At 41.2% G+C, this 25573-nt stretch overlaps 1 protein-coding gene across 1 annotated transcript in view; it reads left to right on the forward strand.

Annotated features, from left to right (window-relative positions):
• The window catches only part of DNAJC1 (DnaJ heat shock protein family (Hsp40) member C1), an 823579-nt gene that overhangs the window by 759295 nt on the left and 38711 nt on the right, over positions 1-25573 (forward strand). The gene's annotated exons all lie outside the window — the stretch shown is intronic.

The following is a 25573-nucleotide window of genomic DNA, read 5'->3' on the forward strand; positions in this document are numbered from 1 at the left end:
GTAAATGCAGCAGTTATTCTCTGACTAAGCAAAAATAATCTACCCTTTGTTTTGTGGTTTTTGCAATACATGGTTACTAAATATATATATATATATATATATATATATATATACACACACACACACAAGCATAAAAAATGCAAGTAAATCTATACATATGGGGCGCTCGATATAAAAAAAAAGTTATATATATATTTTTTTTTTTAAATACATTTTTTTATTGAGGTTATGAGAAATATTACATATAGTATTCATCCAAAGACAATGGAAACATAACATTGAGACATATATTATTTACCCAAAAATATAGGCAAGAAGTTGAGATATAGCAACTCTGGTCATAAATTCTGAGCGCCTCAAGAAGAACATGAATACGATAACTATGAAATATACCACTAAATCTGGCGTTCACACTGCTAATATTATAGCTAAGGAAATGTACAACAAGTATTTAGTAGGTGAAGGTAATATTTTAGGAGAAGCGCGACCAGTCAGTCAAAGAAGGGTAATGAAACGTCATTTTTATATTATTAAAATAGAGAGTGTGGTCCTCACTTTGTCATAAAGGACAATCGTAAAGTTATTTATTCTAATAAAGTTAGGACAAGTGTGGGTTAGGTTCTGTTTGGTCACTTTTGGACCAAATTAGCGAGGAGAGGGGGAAAGAAGTTCAGCAGGCAAGAGCCGCTCTAATTGAAATGAGGGAGGGGAGAGGATGGGGGGCGGAGCGATAAAGGATTCCAGAGTAGTCAAGTAGAGGGAGTAAGTGAGGGTCATGATGTATAGCTATAAAGGCGGGCTTTAAAGGAGCAACCTACTGTTTCTATGACTAGTGGGAAGGGACAAAGCTAGGTCAGGGTATAGTAATTGATAAGATGAGGTGTATCCATTATAAATGAGACACCCAAAAAGCCCCAGATATGACAGTGTTTTAATATCTTCTAGGTATTACATGTAATACTCCATATAATGTGTTGGGAGTAAGTTATTTCACTATTAACTCTATATAGTGTTGAGCTACATAAATTAAGCATTAATACTCTGAGGTCCCGGTCGCTGACCCAGAAGTATATTAATATAAAGTTAGCATGCAAATTAAAAGAGGGTTAGCTGCAATATCAAAAGAAGTCTTGAGTGTCATATACTGCTATCACGGAGGCTTATCACCCTAATGAAAGAGGGGGGAAGGGGGGGAGCGGAATCTGTTAGGGTAAGAGCCCGGGTAAGCTTTTGGGTCTCTAGGTATGACTTACTGAAGAAATTACGTGTAGGGGGATAAGCTAATATGTACTGTGTGTTACTTAGCGTGGATGTTCAGTCGAGTGTAGAACAAATAATGCTTATTTCTTCTGTTAAGTGTGATCAGTCCACGGGTCATCATTACTTCTGGGATATTACTCCTCCCCAACAGGAAGTGCAAGAGGATTCACCCAGCAGAGCTGCATATAGCTCCTCCCCTCTACGTCACTCCCAGTCATTCTCTTGCACCCAACGACTAGATAGGATGTGTGAGAGGACTATGGTGATTATACTTAGTTTTATATCTTCAATCAAGAGTTTGTTATTTTAAAATAGCACCGGAGTGTGTTATTACCTCTCTGGCAGAGTTTGAAGAAGAATCTACCAGAGTTTTGCTATGATTTTAGCCGGAGTAGTTAAGATCATATTGCTGTTTCTCGGCCATCTGAGGAGAGGTAAACTTCAGATCAGGGGACAGCGGGCAGATGAATCTGCATAGAGGTATGTAGCAGCTTTTATTTCTTTCATGTAATTAGCAAGAGTCCATGAGCTAGTGACGTATGGGATATACATTCCTACCAGGAGGGGCAAAGTTTCCCAAACCTTAAAATGCCTATAAATACACCCCTCACCACACCCACAATTCAGTTTTACAAACTTTGCCTCCGATGGAGGTGGTGAAGTAAGTTTGTGCTAGATTCTACGTTGATATGCGCTCCGCAGCAAGTTGGAGCCCGGTTTTCCTCTCAGCGTGCAGTGAATGTCAGAGGGATGTGAGGAGAGTATTGCCTATTTGAATGCAGTGATCTCCTTCTAAGGGGTCTATTTCATAGGTTCTCTGTTATCGGTCGTAGAGATTCATCTCTTACCTCCCTTTTCAGATCGACGATATACTCTTATATATACCATTACCTCTGCTGATTCTCGTTTCAGTACTGGTTTGGCTATCTGCTATATGTAGATGAGTGTCCTGGGGTAAGTAAGTCTTATTTTCTGTGACACTCTAAGCTATGGTTGGGCACTTTGTTTATAAAGTTCTAAATATATGTATTCAAACATTTATTTGCCTTGACTCAGAATGTTCAACTTTCCTTATTTTTCAGACAGTCAGTTTCATATTTGGGATAATGCATTTTAATTTAACATTTTTTACCTTAAAATTTGACTTTTTCCCTGTGGGCTGTTAGGCTCGCGGGGGCTGAAAATGCTTCATTTTATTGCGTCATTCTTGGCGCGGACTTTTTTGACGCAAAAATTCTATTTCCGTTTCCGGCGTCATACGTGTCGCCGGAAGTTGCGTCATTCTTTGACGTTATTTTGCGCCAAAAATGTCGGCGTTCCGGATGTGGCGTCATTTTTTGTCTCCACATTATTTAAGTCTCATTTTTTATTGCTTCTGGTTGCTAGAAGCTTGTTCTTTGGCATTTTTTCCCATTCCTGAAACTGTCATTTAAGGAATTTGATCAATTTTGCTTTATATGTTGTTTTTTTCTTTTACATATTGCAAGATGTTCCACGTTGCAACTGAGTCAGAAGATACTTCAGGAAAATCACTGCACAATGCTGGGGCTACCAAGCTAAGTGTATCTGCTATAAACTTTTGGTATCTGTTTCTCCAGCTGTTATTTGTATTGCATGTCATGTCAAACTTATTAATGCAGATAAAATTTCCTTTAGTACTGTTACATTACCTGTTGCTGTTCCGTCAACATCTAATTTTCAGAGTGTTCCTGATAACATAAGAGATTTTATTTTTTAAATCCATTAAGAAGGCTATGTCTGTTATTTTTCCTTCTAGTATACATAAAAGTCTTTTAAAACTTCTCTTTTTTTCAGATGAATTTTTAAATGAACATCATCATTCTGATACTGATAATGGTTCTTCTGGTTCTGAGGTTTCTGTCTCAGAGGTTGATGCTGATAAATCTTTGTATTTGTTCAAGATGGAATTTATTCGTTCTTTACTTAAAGAAGTGTTATTTGCATTAGAAATAGAGGATTCTGGTCCTCTTGATACTAAATGTAAACGTTTAAATAAGGTTTTTAAATCTCCTGTAGTTATTCCAGAAGTGTTTTATCTCCCTGATGCTATTTCTGAAGTAATTTCCAGGGAATGGAATAATTTGGGTAATTTATTTACTCCTTCTAGACGTTTAAGCAAATTATATCCTGTGCCATCTGACAGATTAGAGTTTTTTGGGACAAAAATCCCTAAGGTTATGGGGCTGTCTCTACTCCTGCTAATGTACTACTATTCCTACGGCAGATAGTACTTCATTTAAGGATCCTTTAGATAGGAAAATTGATTCCTTTCTAAGAAAAGCTTACTTATGTTCAGGTAATTTTCTTAGACCTGCTATATTTTTAGCGGATGTTGCTGCAGCTTCAACTTTTTGGTTAGAAGCTTTAGCGCAACAAGTAACAGATCATAATTTTATAGCATTATTTTTATTCTATAACATGCTAATAATTTTATTGGTGATACCATCTTTTGATATCATTAGAGTTGATGTTAGGTATATGTCTCTAGCTATTTTAGCTAGAATAGCTTTATGGATTAAACTTGGAATGCTGACATGTCTTCTAAGTCAACTTTGCTTTCCCTTTCTTTCCAGGGTAAATAATCATTTTCGTTCCTTTCCTCACAACAAGGAACAAAAGCCTGATCCTTCATCCTCAGGAGCGGTATCAGTTTGGAAACTATTTCCAGTTTGGAATATATCCAAGCCTTATAGAAACCTATAGCCAGCTCCTAAGTACCTATGAAGGTGCGGCCCTTATTCCAGCTCAGCTGGTATGGGGCAGATTACGTTTTCTTCAAAGAAATTTGGATCAATTCCGTTCTTAATCTCTGGTTTCAGAAACATTGTTTCAGAAAGGTACAGAATTGGCTTCAAGTTAAGGCCTCCTGCTAAGAGATTCTTTTCTTTCCCGTGTCCCAGTTAACACAGCAAAGGCTCAGCATTTCTGAAATGTGTTTCAGATCTAGAGTTGGTTGGAGTATTTATGCCAGTTCCAGTTCTGGAACAGGGGCTGGGGTCTTATTTTATCTCTTCATTGTACCAAAGAAGGTCAATTCCTTCAGACCAGTTCCGGATCTATCATTATTGAATCATTATGTTAGGATACCAACATTCAAGATGGTTACTGTAGGACTATCCTGCCTTTTGTTTAGCAAGGGCATTATATGTCTACAATAGATTTACAGGATGTGTATCTGCATATTCCGATTCATCCAGATCACTTTTAGTGTCTGAGATTCTCTTTTTAGACAAGCATTTCCAGTTTTGTGGCTCTACCGTTTGGCTTAGCCTCAGTTCCTAGAATTTTTTTCAAAGGTTCTCGGTGCCCTTCTTTCTGTAATCAGAGAATAGGGTTTTGGTATTTCCTTATTTGGACGATATCTTGGTATTTGCTCAGTCTTCTCATTTTCGAAGAATCTCATACGAATCGACTTGTGTTGTTTCTTCAAGTTCATGGTTGGAGGATCAATTTACCAATCAGTTCATTGATTCCTCAGACAAGGGTAACCTTTTTAGGTTTCTAGATAAATTCAGTGTCTATGACTCTGTCCTTGTCAGACAAGAGAAGTTTAACATTGATATCAGCTTGTCAAAACCTTCAGTCACAATCATTCCCTTTGGTAGCCTTATGCATGGAAATGTTGGGTCTTAGGACTGCCGCATCAGATGCGATCTCCTTTGCTCGTTTTCACATGCGACCTCTTCAGCTCTGTATGCTGAACCAATGGTGCAGGGATTACTCAAAGATATCTCAATTAATATCTTTAAACCGATTTTACAACACTCTCTGACATGGTGGACAGATCACCATCGTTTAGTTCAGGGGGCTTCTTTGTTCTTCCGACCTGGACTATAATCTCAACAGATGCAAGTCTTACAGGTTGGGGAGCTGTGTGGGGGTATCTGACGGCACAAGGGGTTTGGGAATCTCAGGAGGTGAGATTTCCGATCAATATTTTGGAACTCCGTGCAATTTTCAGAGCTCTTCAGTCTTGGCCTCTTCTGAAGAGAGAGTTGTTCATTTGTTTTCAGATAGACAATGTCACAACTGTGGCATACATCAATCATCAAGGAGGGACTCACAGTCCTCTGGCTATGAAAGAAGTATCTCGAATTTTGGTTTGGGCGGAATCCAGCTCCTGTCTAATCTCTGCGGTTCATATCCCAGGTATGGACAATTGGAAAGCGGATTATCTCAGTCGTCAAACGTTGCATCCGGGCGAATGGTCTCTTCACCCAGAGGTATTTCTTCAGATTGTTCAAATGTAGGAACTTCCAGAAATAGATCTGATGGCTTCTCATCTAAACAAGAAACTTCCCAGGTATCTGTCCAGATCCCGGGATCCTCAGGCGGAGGCAGTGGATGCATTATCACTTCCTTGGAAGTATCATCCTCCCTATATCTTTCCGCCTCTAGTTCTTCTTCCAAGAGTAACCTCCAAGATTCTGAAGGAATGCTCGTTTGTTCTGCTGGTAGCTCCGGCATGGCGTTACAGGTTTTGGTATGCAGATCTTGTCCGGATGGCCTCTTGCCAACCGTGGACTCTTCCGTTAAGACCAGACCTTTTGTCTCAAGGTCCTTTTTTTCCATCAGGATCTGAAATCCTTAAATTTAAAGGTATGGCGATTGAACGCTTGATTCTTGGTCAAAGAGGTTTCTCTGACTCTGTGATTAATACTATGTTACAGGCTCGTACATCTGTATCCAGAGAGATATATTATAGAGTCTGGAAGACTTATATTTCTTGGTGTCTTTCTCATCATTTTTCTTGGCATTCTTTTAGAATACCGAGAATATTACAGTATTCTTCAGGATGGTTTAGATAAGGGTTTGTCCGCAAGTTCCTTGAAAGGTCAAATCTCTGCTCTTTCTGTTCTTTTTCACAGAAAGATTGCTATTCTTCCTGATATTCATTGTTTTGTACAAGCTTTGGTTCGTATAAAGCCTGTCATTAAGTCAATTTCTCCTCCTTGGAGTTTGAATTTGGTTCTGGGGGCTCTTCAAGCTCCTCCATTTGAACCTATGCATTCATTGGATATTAAATTACTTTCTTGGAAAGTTTTTTGTTCCTTTTGGCCATCTCTTCTGCCAGAAGAGTTTCTGAATTATCTGCTCTTTCTTGTGAGTCTCCTTTTCTGATTTTTCATCAGGATAAGGCGGTGTTGCGAACTTCTTTTGAATTTTTACCTAAAGTTGTGAATTCCAACAACATTAGTAGAGAAATTGTGGTTCCTTCATTATGTCCTAATCCTAAGAATTCTAAGGAGAAATCGTTGCATTCTTTGGATGTTGTTAGAGCTTTGAAATATTATGTTGAAGCTACGAAATCTTTTCGTAAGACTTCTAGTCTATTTGTTATTTTTTCCGGTTCTAGAAAAGGCCAGAAAGCTTCTGCCATTTCTTTGGCATCTTGGTTGAAATCTTTAATTCATCTTGCCTATGTTGAGTCGGGTAAAACTCCGCCTCAGAGAATTACAGCTCATTCTACTAGGTCAGTTTCTACTTCCTGGGCGTTTAGGAATGAAGCTTCGGTTGACCAGATCTGCAAAGCAGCGACTTGGTCCTCTTTACATACTTTTACTAAATTCTACCATTTTGATGTATTTTCTTCTTCTGAAGCAGTTTTTGGTAGAAAAGTACTTCAGGCAGCGGTTTCAGTTTGAATCTTCTGCTTATGTTTTTCATTAAACTTTATTTTGGGTGTGGATTATTTTCAGCAGGAATTGGCTGTCTTTATTTTATCCCTCCCTCTCTAGTGACTCTTGTGTGGAAAGATCCACTTCTTGGGTAGTCATTATCCCATACGTCACTAGCTCATGGACTCTTGCTAATTACATGAAAGAAAACATAATTTATGTAAGAACTTACCTGATAAATTCATTTCTTTCATATTAGCAAGAGTCCATGAGGCCCGCCCTTTTTTTTGTGGTGGTTATGATTTTGTATAAAGCACAATTATTCCAATTCCTTATTTTATATGCTTTCGCACTTTTTTCTTATCACCCCACTTCTTGGCTATTCGTTAAACTGAATTGTGGGTGTGGTGAGGGGTGTATTTATAGGCATTTTAAGGTTTGGGAAACTTTGCCCCTCCTGGTAGGAATGTATATCCCATACGTCACTAGCTCATGGACTCTTGCTAATATGAAAGAAATGAATTTATCAGGTAAGTTCTTACATAAATTATGTTTTTCTGACAATGGAATTGATGAGAAAATCCTGCCATACCGATATAATGTCATGTATGTATACTTTACACTTCAGTATTCTGGGGAATGGTACTTCACTAGAATTACACTGTAAGAAGTACATAAAGCTGTTTAATAACTAGAAATTATGTTTAACGTTTTTGCTGGAATGTAAAATCGTTTTCATTTGCTGAGGTACTGAGTGAATAAATGTTTGGGCACTATTTTTCCACTTGGCAGTTGCTTAATCTTTTTTCTGACAGTTTCTGTTCTCTCTCACTGCTGTGTGTGAGGGGGAGGGGCCGTTTTTTTGGCACTTTTGCTACGCATCAGAAATTTCAGTCAGCAGCTCATTGTATTTCCTGCATGATCCGGTTCATCTCTACAGAACTCAGGGGTCTTCAAAACTTATTTTGAGGGAGGTAATTTCTCTCAGCAGAGCTGTGAGAATTATAGTTAACTGAGATAAAAAACGTTTATTCTGTAATTTTTTTCCTGCTTTCAGAATTAGTTATCTTTGCTAATGGGATTAAACCTTTGCTAAAGTTGTGTTGTTTACAAGGATTGAGGCTATAACTGTTTCAATTTATTAATTTTCAACTGTCATAGATCTTCTGTGCTTCTTAAAGGCACAGTACGTTTTTAATAATTTTCTAATTGAATTGTATTCCAAGTTGCAAGTTTATTTGCTAGTGTGTTAAACATGTCTGATTCAGAGGAAGATACCTGTGTCATTTGTTGCAATGCCAAAGTGGAGCCCAATAGAAATTTATGTACTAACTGTATTGATGCTACTTTAAATAAAAGTCAATCTGTACAAATTGAACAAATTTCACCAAACAACGAGGGGAGAGTTATGCCGACTAACTCGCCTCACGTGTCAGTACCTGCATCTCCCGCTCGGGAGGTGCGTGATATTGTAGCGCCGAGTACATCTGGGTGGCCATTACAAATCACATTACAAGATATGGCTACTGTTATGACTGAAGTTTTGGCTAAATTACCAGAACTAAGAGGTAAGCGTGATCACTCTGGGGTGAGAACAGAGTGCGCTGATAATATTAGGGCCATGTCAGACACTGCGTCACAGGTGGCAGAACATGAGGACGGAGAACTTCATTCTGTGGGTGACGGTTCTGATCCAAACAGACTGGATTCAGATATTTCAAATTTTAAATTTAAGCTGGAAAACCTCCGTGTATTACTAGGGGAGGTGTTAGCGGCTCTGAATGATTGTAACACAGTTGCAATACCAGAGAAAATGTGTAGGTTGGATAAATATTTTGCGGTACCGGCGAGTACTGAGGTTTTTCCTATACCTAAGAGACTTACTGAAATTGTTACTAAGGAGTGGGATAGACCCGGTGTGCCGTTCTCACCCCCTCCGATATTTAGAAAAATGTTTCCAATAGACGCCACCACACGGGACTTATGGCAAACGGTTCCTAAGGTGGAGGGAGCAGTTTCTACTTTAGCTAAGCGTACCACTATCCCGGTGGAGGATAGCTGTGCTTTTTCAGATCCAATGGATAAAAAATTAGAGGGTTACCTTAAGAAAATGTTTGTTCAACAAGGTTTTATACTGCAACCCCTTGCATGCATTGCGCCGATCACGGCTGCAGCGGCATTCTGGATTGAGTCTCTGGAAGAGAACATTAGTTCAGCTACTCTGGACGACATTACGGACAGGCTTAGAGTCCTTAAACTAGCTAATTCATTCATTTCGGAGGCCGTAGTACATTTAACTAAACTTACGGCGAAGAATTCAGGATTCGCCATTCAGGCACGCAGGGCGCTGTGGCTAAAATCCTGGTCAGCTGATGTTACTTCTAAGTCTAAATTGCTTAATATACCTTTCAAAGGGCAGACCTTATTCGGGCCCGGGTTGAAAGAGATTATCGCTGACATTACAGGAGGTAAAGGCCATGCCCTGCCTCAGGACAAAGCCAAAGTTAAGGCTAGACAGTCTAATTTTCGTTCCTTTCGTAATTTCAAAGCAGGAGCAGCATCAACTTCCTCTGCACCAAAACAGGAAGGAGCTGTTGCTCGCTACAGACAAGGCTGGAAACCTAATCAGTCCTGGAACAAGGGCAAGCAGGCCAGGAAACCGGCTGCTGCCCCTAAAACAGCATGAATTGAGGGCCCCCGATCCGGGATCGGATCTAGTGGGGGGCAGACTTTCTCTCTTCGCCCAGGCTTGGGCAAGAGATGTCCAGGATCCCTGGGCGCTAGAGATAATATCTCAGGGATACCTTCTGGACTTCAAATACTCTCCTCCAAGAGAGAGATTTCATCTGTCAAGGTTGTCAACAATCCAGACAAAGAAAGAGGCGTTTCTACGCTGCGTACAAGAGCTCTTGTTAATGGGAGTAATCCATCCAGTTCCACGGTCGGAACAGGGACAGGGGTTTTACTCAAATCTGTTTGTGGTTCCCAAAAAAGAGGGAGCTTTCAGACCAATCCTGGACTTAAAGATCCTAAACAAATTCCTAAGAGTTCCATCGTTCAAGATGGAGACTATTCGGACAATTTTACCTATGATCCAAGAGGGTCAGTACATGACCACTGTAGATTTAAAAGATGCTTACCTTCACATACTGATTCACAAAGATCATTACCGGTACCTAAGGTTTGCCTTCCTAGACAGGCATTACCAGTTTGTGGCTCTTCCATTCGGATTGGCTACAGCTCCAAGAATCTTCACAAAGGTTCTGGGTGCTCTTCTGGCGGTACTAAGACCGCGGGGAATCTCGGTAGCTCCATACCTAGACGACATTCTGATACAAGCTTCAAGCTTTCAAACTGCCAAGTTTCATACAGAGTTAGTACTGGCATTTCTAAGGTCACATGGATGGAAGGTGAACGAAAAGAAAAGTTCACTCGTTCCTCTCACAAGAGTTCCCTTCCTGGGGACTCTTATAGATTCTGTAGAAATGAAGATTTACCTGACAGAGGACAGGCTAACAAGACTTCAAAGTGCTTGCCGCACCCTTCATTCCATTCAACACCCGTCAGTGGCTCAATGCATGGAGGTAATCGGCTTAATGGTAGCGGCAATGGACATAGTACCCTTTGCACGCTTACACCTCAGACCACTGCAACTGTGCATGCTAAGTCAGTGGAATGGGGATTACTCAGACTTATCCCCTTCTCTGAATCTGGATCAAGAGACCAGAAATTCTCTTCTATGGTGGCTTTCTCGGCCACATCTGTCCAGGGGGATGCCATTCAGCAGACCAGACTGGACAATTGTAACAACAGACGCCAGCCTTCTAGGTTGGGGTGCCGTCTGGAATTCTCTGAAGGCTCAGGGACAATGGAGTCAGGAGGAGAGTCTCCTGCCAATAAACATTCTGGAATTGAGAGCAGTTCTCAATGCACTCCTGGCTTGGCCCCAGTTGACAACTCGGGGGTTCATCAGGTTTCAGTCGGACAACATCACGACCGTAGCTTACATCAACCATCAGGGAGGGACAAGAAGCTCCCTAGCTATGATGGAAGTATCAAAGATAATTCGCTGGGCAGAGTCTCACTCTTGCCACCTGTCAGCAATCCACATCCCGGGAGTGGAGAACTGGGAGGCGGATTTCTTAAGTCGTCAGACTTTTCATCCGGGGGAGTGGGAACTTCATCCGGAGGTCTTTGCCCAAATACTTCGACGTTGGGGCAAACCAGAGATAGATCTCATGGCGTCTCGACAGAACGCCAAGCTTCCTCGTTACGGGTCCAGATCCAGGGATCCAGGAGCAGTCCTGATAGATGCCCTGACAGCACCTTGGGACTTCAGGATGGCTTACGTGTTTCCACCCTTCCCGATGCTTCCTCGATTGATTGCCAGAATCAAACAGGAGAGAGCATCAGTGATTCTAATAGCACCTGCATGGCCACGCAGGACTTGGTATGCAGACCTGGTGGACATGTCATCCTGTCCACCTTGGTCTCTACCTCTGAAACAGGACCTTCTGATTCAGGGTCCTTTCAAAAATCAAAATCTAACTTCTCTGAAGCTGACTGCTTGGAAATTGAACGCTTGATTTTATCAAGACGTGGGTTTTCTGAGTCAGTTATTGATACCTTAATACAGGCTAGGAAACCTGTTACCAGAAAGATTTACCATAAGATATGGCGTAAATACCTATATTGGTGTGAATCCAAAGGTTACTCTTGGAGTAAGGTTAGGATTCCTAGGATATTGTCTTTTCTACAAGAAGATTTAGAAAAGGGTTTATCTGCTAGTTCATTAAAGGGACAGATCTCAGCTCTGTCCATTCTGTTACACAAACGTCTGTCAGAAGTTCCTGACGTCCAGGCTTTTTGTCAGGCTTTGGCCAGGATTAAGCCTGTGTTTAAAACTGTTGCTCCACCATGGAGTTTAAACCTTGTTCTTAATGTTTTACAGGGCGTTCCGTTTGAACCCCTTCATTCCATTGATATAAAGTTGTTATCTTGGAAAGTTCTATTTTTAATGGCTATTTCCTCGGCTCGAAGAGTCTCTGAATTATCAGCCTTACATTGTGATTCTCCTTATTTGATTTTTCATTCGGATAAGGTAGTTCTGCGTACTAAACCTGGGTTCTTACCTAAGGTAGTTACTAACAGGAATATCAATCAAGAGATTGTTGTTCCTTCTTTGTGCCCAAATCCTTCTTCGAAGAAGGAACGTCTACTGCACAACCTGGATGTAGTCCGTGCTCTAAAATTTTACTTACAGGCAACTAAGGAATTTCGACAAACGTCTTCTCTGTTTGTCGTTTACTCTGGTCAGAGGAGAGGTCAAAAAGCTTCTGCTACCTCTCTTTCTTTTTGGCTTCGTAGCATAATTCGTTTAGCTTATGAGACTGCTGGACAGCAGCCTCCTGAAAGAATTACAGCTCATTCTACTAGAGCTGTGGCTTCCACTTGGGCCTTCAAGAATGAGGCCTCTGTTGAACAGATTTGCAAGGCTGCAACTTGGTCTTCGCTTCATACTTTTTCCAAATTTTACAAATTTGACACTTTTGCTTCATCGGAGGCTATTTTTGGGAGAAAGGTTCTTCAGGCAGTGGTTCCTTCTGTATAAAGAGCCTGCCTATCCCTCCCGTCATCCGTGTACTTTTGCTTTGGTATTGGTATCCCAGAAGTAATGATGACCCGTGGACTGATCACACTTAACAGAAGAAAACATAATTTATGCTTACCTGATAAATTCCTTTCTTCTGTAGTGTGATCAGTCCACGGCCCGCCATGTTTTTAAGGCAGGTAAATATTTTTTAATTTATACTCCAGTCACCACTTCACCCTTGGCTTCTCCTTTCTCGTTGGTCCTTGGTCGAATGACTGGGAGTGACGTAGAGGGGAGGAGCTATATGCAGCTCTGCTGGGTGAATCCTCTTGCACTTCCTGTTGGGGAGGAGTAATATCCCAGAAGTAATGATGACCCGTGGACTGATCACACTACAGAAGAAAGGAATTTATCAGGTAAGCATAAATTATGTTATAAATAGGATAGTGTGAGAGATATGTTACTTATTGTAGATGTTTAAATATATGCTGTCTAAGCATTATTGAGGCTATATGGGACTATTATGTTGATATCCACCTTATCACATAAGACCTGGTGTGGGAGGGGAGATGTTAGTCAGGGAGTAGCCTATTTGGGGCTACATTGTAGAAAGTATTGCCCCATGGTGGTTGAAAGCTAAGCTTACGGTTACCCTTCTATTGCTACATAACAGCTAAAGCATCAAAATTTTATGTCACACTGAACATATATTATAACAAAGGTGAGGCAGGGGGATAATTTATGAGTAGATTTACAGATTAGTGTAGTATAAATTGATAAATTGTGACATAAGAAGGTGATTCTACATGGTCATTTCATAAGGTGTTATAAAGATGATGTTGGTACCTCCAAGCAATATTATATATGGGGCTAGTTCTCTGAAGCATATAAAACTGATAGCACATAATCATTGCGTGGTAATTAAACCTTGGTAATATAAACAAGATTCAGGTCTATATGCTGCACTGAGGATTCAAATGGTGTCCAAACATACTGAACACAAATTGCTTATTCGTAGCATTTCAACTGTCAGCTGTAGAACATTGGGACAACATAATATGGCTGTAGCTTCAGTGGTGTACATATGCAAGTTGCTATTAATGAAGGCGGTCCATACAAACACACCTACAAGGAGACCTTATCAAAGTTATAAACAGTCATGCATATACAATTTATGAACAACAAAGCATAGCTAATACAACCCCATCCACATTTTACAGTAGTAGATCTCTCTGTTTATTTGGCAGCCTCTGTATTACTCTCTCTCGTCTAACAGGTGTATAAAGGGAGTAAAATAAGAAGGCTGCAAACTCAGATAGGTCCCATTAAACCAACTATACATTATGTACAATAAATGTCATCCAGCAGATTTCATAACACCATACTATATCTGAATAAGCTGATATTTAAATATGTAAAGGTAGAATAACTAAATCTTTGAACTGTTTAAAACTTGACAATAAACCAAATGAGCTAAGGCTATTATCGGGACTTGTAATACTTTTAAGAAACCTAACAGGGTTGCTCATCAGATATTAAAATTAACTTATAAAAGAAAAGAAAGGTAGAGTGAAAGTTAAGTTCTCAGTCGGAGGTCCTCTTTTGAGAGATGGAATGTTGCTAGGAATATTTACCCGATGCCCAATCTACAGCAGAACAAGGTCAGGATGGCTCCGGGAACTCTCATCCCTAGAGCAAGTAATTGTTCCTGACTTCTTGGGGCCGTAGGAGATCCCCGGAGCTGTGTAACTGTCAAGAGACTCGGAGCACACCTCATCTGCAACATCATTGACCATGTCTCATGTGGTAACTGTACGAACATAGTAAGGTCAGTGGGAGTGAAGGCTGAGAACCTGCAATGTATTGGGCTCGGTACTTCTTCTGTGACCCATGTACTGTCTCTATCTGCCCAAGTATCTAAACAGCGGATATTAACTTTGGGAATCGGCTTACTTTTAGACTGATTCTGGTGTCCCACGGCCAGGGGGTCAGAGTAGAGTGTCATGGAGTCCATTAAAAAGTCCCCGCCAGCACACAGCCCTGAATTGACTTCTGGGCATATCTTCACCTGGTTTTGCAGGGTAGGGCTGACTCGTTGTGCACATGTGGGAGTTAGTTCTTCCAGGTCACTCACCGGGAGCTTGAGACCCGCCATTGTATCCTGTAATCTGGAAGAGGCCTGTGCCAATAGATACTCCGTGTCTCCTGCGGACATGACGCTCCGTTCACCGCTGAGGATGCTCGCGAGAGACTCAAACTGTCTCTCCATCTTGTTAGTGAGTAGCCGTAGTAAGGACACCACAGTGACTGCCATCATGGGGTATGGTTATATACGCTGGTTGTCAATATAATGCTTAACTCCCTTGTAAAACTCAAGAGTCCCACCTTTATGGTCACTTGAAGTGTGGTATACTTCACCCGGTATACTTGGGAACTGGGGATGGGTGCATAATAGGTAGATTAAATTTGCTGGAACCTTGAGTCTCGCTCTGTCTAGTTAGGGTACTAAGCTCCACCCGGTCTGCAAAATGGCCGCTCCTCAGTGGGGCAGTGTGTGAGTTGTGGGTGATAAAGAAAGCTCCATATAGGCACTTTAGATCCTCTCTTCTCCACCGGGTCTTATAGTACTTGTCACCATATCATAAGAGACCAATTTGCTGATTCTTGGGCAATACTGAGCAGTCTTTGTTGATATATAAAGAAAACTTATGAGCAGAGCTCTCTCAATGTGCGACCGCTCAGACACCCGGCTTGCTCCGCCCCCATATATATTTTTATATATAAATAAGCAAGATAAGTATGTAAAATATGTAAGTCCATATCTGTTATAGCAATCGAGCAGTTCCCTGTCAAAGGCAAAGGTCCACCTCTTCCTAGAAATCTAGAAAAAACAACACAAGGGCGCCAAATGGCCTAGCACAGCAGCAAACATCAGATATAATAATAGGGAAGTATACACTAACTGTGTCTTTTATTGAGAAAATTGTGTACAAAAAGAGCAATACTTTGGGATCTGAACCTGATGATATGTTGGTCCTGCATGACTGGAGGCCAGTCAGCTGAGCGACTTTGAAGTTCCATCCTACTTATATCCTAGGCTATTTGTGGCTGTACTAGGCTAGTTGGCACTCGTGTGTTATTTTTTCTGCAATACAGGGTTGTCCTCTGTTAAATTCAGGTTATTAACCCTAGCCCTTACCCTAATGGCAGTATCATAAACCTCGCTTACATTAACATCTGTGGCAGAAACATTTGCACTAGGATATCATGGACTGCAAGATTTGATACTGCTGTGCCTGCTCGAGTGGGTTACTTGGCCTTAGAGAATATTGCTCCTTGCCATCAGTGACTAGTATTGTTGTGCAATCCACATGCGGTCTCTGCACTGATTTTTGTGGCTTTTGGGAAAAGGCAGAAAAAAGAATGCAATCCTTAGTTTGTGTGGCCCTAGGAAAACTGGTTACACAAGCTAAAATGTGAATGTGTGTTTAAGGGACTTCTGGAGGGTGGGCAAACGTGGCCATAATTTAAATGAGCCCTCTGGAAGGAAGATTAGGAAAGATAGTGTACCCTGTAAACTTACTGGACATTTTCAGGACAGCTATTAATTATGTGTTTAATTGTCGTAAATCTATATGCAGCCCTTAAGGCTTCTAAAATATTGATCTATGGCCCCCATGTGTTAGGAAGTTGACTATCGCTATTGTACACAAAGGGCTTGATGATCTAAAGTTCTCTGCTCTGGCAAGAATTTTTAAGCAGTTTCATAAGTACTGTGAGGTCCCTCAAAGATTTTTAGAAAGGCAAAATTTAGATTAAGAATGGTTTATCTAGCTATGCAGTGTCGTAGATGTGAAAGAGAGTCACATATATTGCAATATAATGCTAAAAAAGACTGGAAATATTTTGCGTGATTTGTCTCCATGTTGTAGAGTTTTTGACTATCGGACACAAAATGAGTAGCATACAATGAACCCTTCACTTAAAGGGCCATAATACCCAAATGTTTAAACACTTGAAAGTGATGCAGCATAGCTGTAAAAAGCTGACTAGAAAATATCTCCTGAACATCTCTATGTAAAAAAGAAAGATATTTTACCTCAAAAGTTCCTCAGTAGCCACCTCCCATTGTAAAGGATTTCAAAGCAGCATTTTAGTGTGTCTGTCCTGGGACAGCTGAAAGGATGAGCCTCGTGAACTCTCATATTATTTCACCAATCGGGTAAAGGAAGCTTACTATGAAATCTCATGAGAGTTAAGTCAAAACTCATGAGATCACAGTAAGAGTTCATGACCTCAGCACTGCTGATGCTGATTGGCTGCTGTTCATTTCTTTATTTCTCTTGTTAAGTGTGTTCAGTCCACGGGTCATCCATTACTTATGGGATATATTCTCCTTCCCAACAGGAAGTTGCAAGAGGATCACCCAAGCAGAGCTGCTATATAGCTCCTCCCCTCACATTTCATATCCAGTCATTCTCTTGCAACCCTCAACAAAGAAGGAGGTCGCGAGAGGAGCTGGAGTTTTTACTTAACTATTCTTCAATCAAAAGTTTGTTATTTTAAATGGCACCGGAGTGTGCTGTTTTTCTATCTCAGGCAGTATTTGGAAGAAGAAACTGCCTGCGTTTTTTTCTATGATCTTAGCAGGCGTAACTAAGATCCACTGGCTGTTCTCGACATTCTGAGGAGTGGGGTAACTTCAGAAACTGGGAATAGCATGCGGGGTCCTCCGCAAATGAGGTATGTGCAATACATTATTTTCTGGGAATGGAATTGACTAAGAAAATACTGCTGTTACCATATGATGTAAGTACAGCCTTAAATGCAGTAGTGGCGACTGGTATCAGGCTGATAAATGTATGCACAGTAGAGTTATTTTCTAGGGACTAGAATTTGACTGAGAAAATACTGTTAAAACTGAAATAATACTTAAGCCTTATCTGCAGTGGCAGCGACTGGTAGCAGGCTTAGTGATAACTTTGCATGACATTGGAAAATGTTGTTTTTTAATAAAACGTTTACTGGCATGTTATTCGTTTTTGTGAGGTACTTTGGTGATAAATCTCTTTGGGCATGATTTTTTTCCACATGGCTAACATATATTTTCTGCATGGAAACCGTTATATCAGGGCTCCCACTGTTGTAATAGGAGTGGGAGGGACCTTGTTTTAGCGCCTTGTTGCGCAGTTAAAATTCTAGCACAGTCTTCCTGCTTCTTCCTCCTCGATCCAGGACGTCTCTAGAGAGCTCAGGGGTCTGCAAAATTCATTTTTGAGGGAGGTAATCAGTCACAGCAGATCTGTGACAGTGTGTTTGACTGTGATTAAAAGCGTTAAATCTTAATTGATATCCGTTTTATCCATTTTGGGTATTGAGGGGTTAATCATCCTTTTGCTAATGGGTGCAATCCTCTACTAATAATACACTTCTTGTTAAGAATTGTTTAATTATATCTGTATTTTTGAAGCGCTGCAGCGTTTTTTATATTGCTTGTAAACTTATTGAAAGTGATTTCCAAGCTTGCTAGTTTCATTGCTAAGTCTGTTTAAACATGTCTGATTCAGAGGAAACTGTTTGTTCATCATGTTCAAAAGCCAATGTGGAGCCCAATAGAACGATGTGTACCAATTGTATTGATATTGCTTTGAATAAAAGTCAATCTGTACCGATAGAGAAACTATCACCAGACAACGAGGGGGAAGTTATGCCGCCTAACTCTCCTCACGTGTGGGTACCTGCGTCTCCCGCTCTGGAGATGCGTAAGATTGAGACGCCAAGTACATCTAGGCCCTTACAAATCACTTTACATGATATGGCTAATGTTATGAAAGAAGTATTATATAATATGCCCGAATTAAGAGGCAAGCGCGATAGCTCTGGGTTAAGGACAGAGCGCGCTGATGACACGAGAGCCATGTCTGATACTGCGTCACAATTTGCAGAACATGAGGACGGTGAGCTTCATTCTGTTGGTGACGGTTCTGATCCGGGGAGACCGGATTCAGAAATTTCAAATTTTAAATTTAAGCTTGAGAACCTCCGTGTGTTACTAGGGGAGGTGTTAGCGGCTCTGAATGATTGCGACGCGGTGGCATTTCCAGAGAAAATGTGTAGGTTGGATAGATACTATGCGGTACCGGTGTGTACTGACGTCTTTCCTATACCAAAAAGACTTACAGAAATTATTAGTAAGGAGTGGGATAGACCTGGTGTGCCTTTTTCCCCTCCCCCGATATTTAGAAAAATGTTTCCTATAGACGCCACCACACGAGACTTATGGCAGACGGTCCCTAAGGTGGAGGGAGCAGTTTCTACTTTAGCCAAACGTACAACTATCCCAGTGGAGGATAGCTGTGCTTTCTCAGATCCAATGGATAAAAAATTAGAGGGTTATCTTAAGAAAATGTTTGTTCAACAGGGTTTTATATTGCAGCCTCTTGCATGCATTGCGCCTGTCACGGCTGCAGCGGCATTCTGGTTTGAGTCTCTGGAAGAGGCGATTCGCACAGCGCCATTGGATGAGGCTTTGAGCAAAGTTAGAACCCTTAAACAAGCTAATGCGTTTGTTTCAGATGCCGTAGTACATTTAACCAAACTTACGGCTAAAAATTCCGGATTCGCCATACAGGCGCGCAGAGCGCTCTGGCTTAAATCCTGGTCAGCGGATGTAACTTCCAAATCTAAGCTACTTAACATTCCTTTCAAAGGGCAGACCTTATTCGGGCCCGGCTTGAAGGAAATTATTGCTGACATTACGGGAGGTAAGGGCCACGCCCTTCCTCAGAACAGGGCCAAACCAAAGGCCAAACAGTCTAATTTTCGTGCCTTTCGTAACTTCAAGGCAGGAGCAGCATCAACTTCCTCCGCTCCAAAACAGGAAGGAACTACTACTCGTTACAGACAGGGTTGGAAAGGCAACCAGTCATGGAACAAGGGCAAGCAGGCCAGAAAGCCTACTCCCGCCCCTAAGACAGCATGAAGACAGGGCCCCCTATCCGGAGCCGGATTTAGTGGGGGGCAGACTTTCTCTCTTCGCCCAGGCTTGGGCAAGAGATGTGCAGGATCCCTGGACGTTGAAGATTATATCTCAGGGATACCTTCTGGATTTCAAAACCTCTCCTCCACAAGGGAGGTTCCATCTGTCGAGGTTATCAACAAACCTAGTAAAGAGAGAGGCATTTCTACAATGTGTACAAGACCTCTTAGTCATGGGAGTGATCCACTCAGTTCCGCGATCGGAACAGGGACAAGGATTTTACTCAAATCTATTTGTGGTTCCCAAAAAAGAGGAAACCTTCAGACCAATCTTGGACTTAAAGATCTTAAACAAATTCCTAAGGGTACCATCGTTCAAGATGGAAACCATTCGAACCATCCTACCCATGATCCAAGAGGGTCAATATATGACCACAGTGGACTTAAAGGATGCTTACCTTCACATACCGATTCACAAAGATCATTATCGGTACCTAAGGTTTGCCTTTCTAGACAGGCATTACCAGTTTGTAGCTCTTCCCTTCGGGTTAGCCACGGCCCCGAGAATTTTTACGAAGGTTCTGGGCTCACTTCTGGCGGTACTAGACCACGAGGCATAGCGGTGGCTCCGTACCTAGACGACATTCTGATACAAGCGTCAAGTTTTCAGAATGCAAAGTCTCATACAGAGATAGTTCTAGCATTTCTGAGGTCGCATGGGTGGAAAGTGAACGTGGAAAAGAGTTCTCTGTTACCACTCACAAGGGTTCCCTTTCTAGGGACTCTTATAGATTCTGTAGAGATGAAGATTTACCTGACGGAGTCCAGGTTATCAAAGATTCTCAATGCTTGCCGTGTCCTTCATTCCATTCCAAGCCCATCAGTAGCTCAGTGCATGGAGGTAATCGGCTTAATGGTCGCGGCAATGGACATAGTGCCATTTGCGCGCCTGCATCTCAGACCGCTGCAACTATGCATGCTCAGTCAATGGAACGGGGATTACTCAGATCTGTCCCCTTTGTTAAATCTGGACCAGGAGACCAGAGATTCTCTTCTCTGGTGGTTGTCACCGGTTCATCTGTCCAAAGGAATGACCTTTCGCAGACCAGATTGGACGATTGTAACAACGGATGCCAGCCTTCTAGGCTGGGGAGCAGTCTGGAATTCCCTGAAGGCTCAGGGATCGTGGACTCAGGAGGAGAAACTCCTTCCAATAAACATTCTAGAATTAAGAGCAATATTCAATGCTCTTCTAGCTTGGCCTCAGTTAGCAAAACTGAGATTCATCAGATTTCAGTCGGACAATATCACGACTGTGGCTTACATCAATCATCAAGGGGGAACCAGGAGTTCCCTAGCGATGTTGGAAGTCTCGAAGATGATTCGCTGGGCAGAGTCTCACTCTTGCCACCTGTCAGCGATTTACATCCCAGGCGTGGAGAACTGGGAGGCGGATTTCTTAAGTCGCCAGACTTTTCATCCGGGAGAGTGGGAACTTCACCCGGAGGTATTTGCTCAACTGATTCGTCGTTGGGGCAAACCGGATCTGGATCTCATGGCATCTCGCCAGAACGCGAAGCTTCCTTGTTACGGATCCAGGTCCAGGGAACCGGGAGCGGTGCTGGTAGATGCATTAGCAGCCCCTTGGGTTTTCAACATGGCTTATGTGTTTCCTCCATTTCCGTTGCTATCCCTACTGATTGCCAGGATCAAACAGGAGAGGGCATCGGTAATTCTGATAGCGCCTGCGTGGCCACGCAGGACCTGGTATGCAGACCTAGTGGACATGTCATCCTGTCCACCATGGTCTCTACCTCAGAGGCAGGACCTTCTAATTCAGGGTCCTTTCAACCATCCAAACCTAATTTCTCTGAGGCAGACTGCCTGGAAATTGAACGCTTGATTCTATCAAAGCGTGGGTTTTCGGATTCGGTTATTGATACATTAATACAGGCTCGGAAACCTGTGACCAGAAAAATTTACCATAAGATATGGCGTAAATATTTATATTGGTGCGAATCCAAGAGTTACTCATGGAGTAAGGTTAGGATTCCTAGGATATTGGCTTTTCTACAAGAGGGTTTAGAAAAGGGTTTATCCGCTAGTTCGCTAAAGGGACAGATTTCCGCTCTGTCTATTCTTTTACACAAAAGTCTGGCAGAGAATCCAGACGTCCAGGCTTTTTGTCAGGCTTTGGCTAGAATTAAGCCTGTGTTTAAAGCTGTTGCTCCTCCGTGGAGCTTAAACTTACAGGGAGTGCAGAATTATTAGGCAAGTTGTATTTTTGAGGATTAATTTTATTATTGAACAACAACCATGTTCTCAATGAACTCAAAAAACTCATTAATATCAAAGCTGAATATTTTTGGAAGTCGTTTTTAGTTTTTTAGTTTTAGCTATTTTAGGGGGATATCTGTGTGTGCAGGTGACTATTACTGTGCATAATTATTAGGTAACTTAACAAAAAACAAATATATACCCATTTCAATTATTTATTTTTACCAGTGAAACCAATATAACATCTCAACATTCACAAATATACATTTCTGACATTCAAAAACAAAACAAAAACAAATCAGTGACCAATATAGCCACCTTTCTTTGCAAGGACACTCAAAAGCCTGCCATCCATGGATTCTGTCAGTGTTTTGATCTGTTCACCATCAACATTGCGTGCAGCAGCAACCACAGCCTCCCAGACACTGTTCAAAGAGGTGTACTGTTTTCCCTCCTTGTAAATCTCACATTTGATGATGGACCACAGGTTCTCAATGAGGTTCAGATCAGGTGAACAAGGAGGCCATGTCATTAGATTTTCTTCTTTTATACCCTTTCTTGCCAGCCACGCTGTGGAGTACTTGGACGCGTGTGATGGAGCATTGTCCTGCATGAAAATCATGTTTTTCTTGAAGGATGCAGACTTCTTCCTGTACCACTGCTTGAAGAAGGTGTCTTCCATAAACTGGCAGTAGGACTGGGAGTTGAGCTTGTCTCCATCCTCAACCCGAAAAGGCCCCACAAGCTCATCTTTCATGATACCAGCCCAAACCAGTACTCCACCTCCACCTTGCTGGCGTCTGAGTCGGACTGGAGCTCTCTGCCCTTTACCAATCCAGCCACGAGCCCATCCATCTGGCCCATCAAGACTCACTCTCATTTCATCAGTCCATAAAACCTTAGAAAAATCAGTCTTGAGATATTTCTTGGCCCAGTCTTGACGTTTCAGCTTGTGTGTCTTGTTCAGTGGTGGTCGTCTTTCAGCCTTTCTTACCTTGGCCATGTCTCTGAGTATTGCACACCTTGTGCTTTTGGGCACTCCAGTGATGTTGCAGCTCTGAAATATGGCCAAACTGGTGGCAAGTGGCATCTTGGCAGCTGCACGCTTGACTTTTCTCAGTTCATGGGCAGTTATTTTGCGCCTTGGTTTTTCCACACGCTTCTTGCGACCCTGTTGACTATTTTGAATGAAACGCTTGATTGTTCGATGATCACGCTTCAGAAGCTTTGCAATTTTAAGAGTGCTGCATCCCTCTGCAAGATATCTCACTATTTTTGACTTTTCTGAGCCTGTCAAGTCCTTCTTTTGACCCATTTTGCCAAAGGAAAGGAAGTTGCCTAATAATTATGCACACCTGATATAGGGTGTTGATGTCATTAGGCCACACCCCTTCTCATTACAGAGATGCACATCACCTAATATGCTTAATTGGTAGTAGGCTTTCGAGCCTATACAGCTTGGAGTAAGACAACATGCATAAAGAGGATGATGTGGTCAAAATACTCATTTGCCTAATAATTCTGCACTCCCTGTAGTTCTTAAAGTTCTTCAGGGTGTTCCGTTTGAACCCCTTCATTCCATTGATATTAAACTTTTATCTTGGAAAGTTCTGTTTTTGATGGCTATTTCCTCGGCTCGAAGAGTCTCTGAGTTATCTGCCTTACATTGTGATTCTCCTTATCTGATCTTTCATTCAGACAAGGTAGTACTGCGTACTAAACCTGGGTTTTTACCTAAGGTTGTTTCTAACAGGAATATCAATCAAGAGATTGTTGTTCCATCATTATGTCCTAATCCTTCTTCAAAGAAGGAACGTCTTTTGCATAATCTAGACGTGGTCCGTGCTCTGAAGTTCTACTTACAGGCAACTAAAGATTTTAGACAAACTTCTTCTCTGTTTGTCGTTTACTCTGGAAAGAGGAGAGGTCAAAAGGCTTCGGCTACCTCTCTCTCTTTTTAGCTTCGTAGCATAATACGTTTAGCCTATGAGACTGCTGGACAGCAGCCTCCTGAAAGAATTACAGCTCATTCCACTAGAGCTGTGGCTTCCACCTGGGCCTTTAAGAATGAGGCCTCTGTTGAACAGATTTGCAAGGCTGCAACTTGGTCTTCACTTCATACTTTTTCCAAATTTTGCAAATTTGACACTTTCGCTTCTTCGGAGGCTGGTTTTGGGAGAAAGGTTCTACAGGCAGTGGTTCCTTCTGTTTAATGTTCCTGCCTTGTCCCTCCCATCATCCGTGTACTTAGCTTTGGTATTGGTATCCCATAAGTAATGGATGACCCCTGGACTGAACACACTTAACAAGAGAAAACATAATTTATGCTTACCTGATAAATTTATTTCTCTTGTAGTGTGTTCAGTCCACGGCCCGCCCTGTCTTTTTAAGGCAGGTTCTAAATTTTAAAATTATAACTCCAGTCGCCACTGCACCTTATAGTTTCTCCTTTCTCGTCTTGTTTCGGTCAAATGACTGGATATGACATGTGAGGGGAGGAGCTATATAGCAGCTCTGCTTGGGTGATCCTCTTGCAACTTCCTGTTGGGAAGGAGAATATATCCCATAAGTAATGGATGACCCGTGGTCTGAACACACTACAAGACAAATAAATTTATCAGGTAAGCATAAATTATGTTTTTTTTTTTGTTTTTTTTTACCTGCCGCTGGGAGCAGGTGAAGTATAATTTTTAACATAGAACTTACTCTGCTGAGCTGAGGAGATTGTGAGGTAAAATATCTTCCTTTTTTATATAGAGATGCATCAGTTTCAAGTGATTTAGCATATGAGTATTATGTCCCTTTAAGCAGAAAGTTTATACCTCAGTGACAGCAAGTAAACTACTGCATTGGGCTCCATTTATCATTGTTTGGAGAAATCCGACTTTCAGTTCTCCAAGAAGTTCTCCGCAGCTCGCCCTCTGTGAGGCGCACTTGTGCGCCAATATTTATCAAAAAACTGGTCGTATTATACCGCTTTTTTCCAAAGTCGAGATGCGGCGTGTTAATGATAAATCTCGACTATATTTACCATTCCATCATCGTAAAAAAGCGCATATTTTTGGTATTTTCCTTTTTTATTATAGGCATTCTTTTTATTTGTTGTAATTTAAGGTTATATAAACATTTATATTTGTAATATGAATTGAACAAATTTCTATATTATTATTCTTTTTGTGTTTTTTTTACAAACCACAACCTTTTACTACTATTCCACGTTATTTTTAACAGATGGCTTACATATTACAAAGTTATTTTTTTTGGTTTATCTACTTAACACACCGCATGCAGACCTTTTTCTACTATTCAACGTTATTTTTAACACATGTCTTACTTATTACAAAGTCATGTGTTTTGGTTTCTCTACATTACACACCCCATACAGACCTTTTAGGCCTCCATTTATCATGATAAATGGAGCCCATACTATTATTCCACGTTATTTTAACACGTTTCACATATTACAAAGTCCTTATTTTTTGGTTTATCTACTTTAGACACCCCATACAGACCTTACTATTATTCTACGTTATTTTAGCACATGTCTTACAAAGTCTTGTTTTTTTGTCTTTTGTTTAGCTATTTTAGACACCCCATGCAGACCTTTAACTATTATTCCTTTTGATTTTCAACACGTCTTTTATCTTTACCAACTAATTTGTTTTTCTCTACCTACTTTACACAACCCCTCTAGACATTTCACTACTATTATTCTTTTCAAATTAACGTCTTACATTGACCTAATCTTACACTTTCATTGATAAGATGTTTCAATATATATTACACAATAACGACAATTGTTTATATTTGTTAAATAATATGCATT

Source organism: Bombina bombina, chromosome 5, assembly GCF_027579735.1.
Source record: "Bombina bombina isolate aBomBom1 chromosome 5, aBomBom1.pri, whole genome shotgun sequence".
NCBI lineage: Eukaryota > Metazoa > Chordata > Amphibia > Anura > Bombinatoridae > Bombina > Bombina bombina.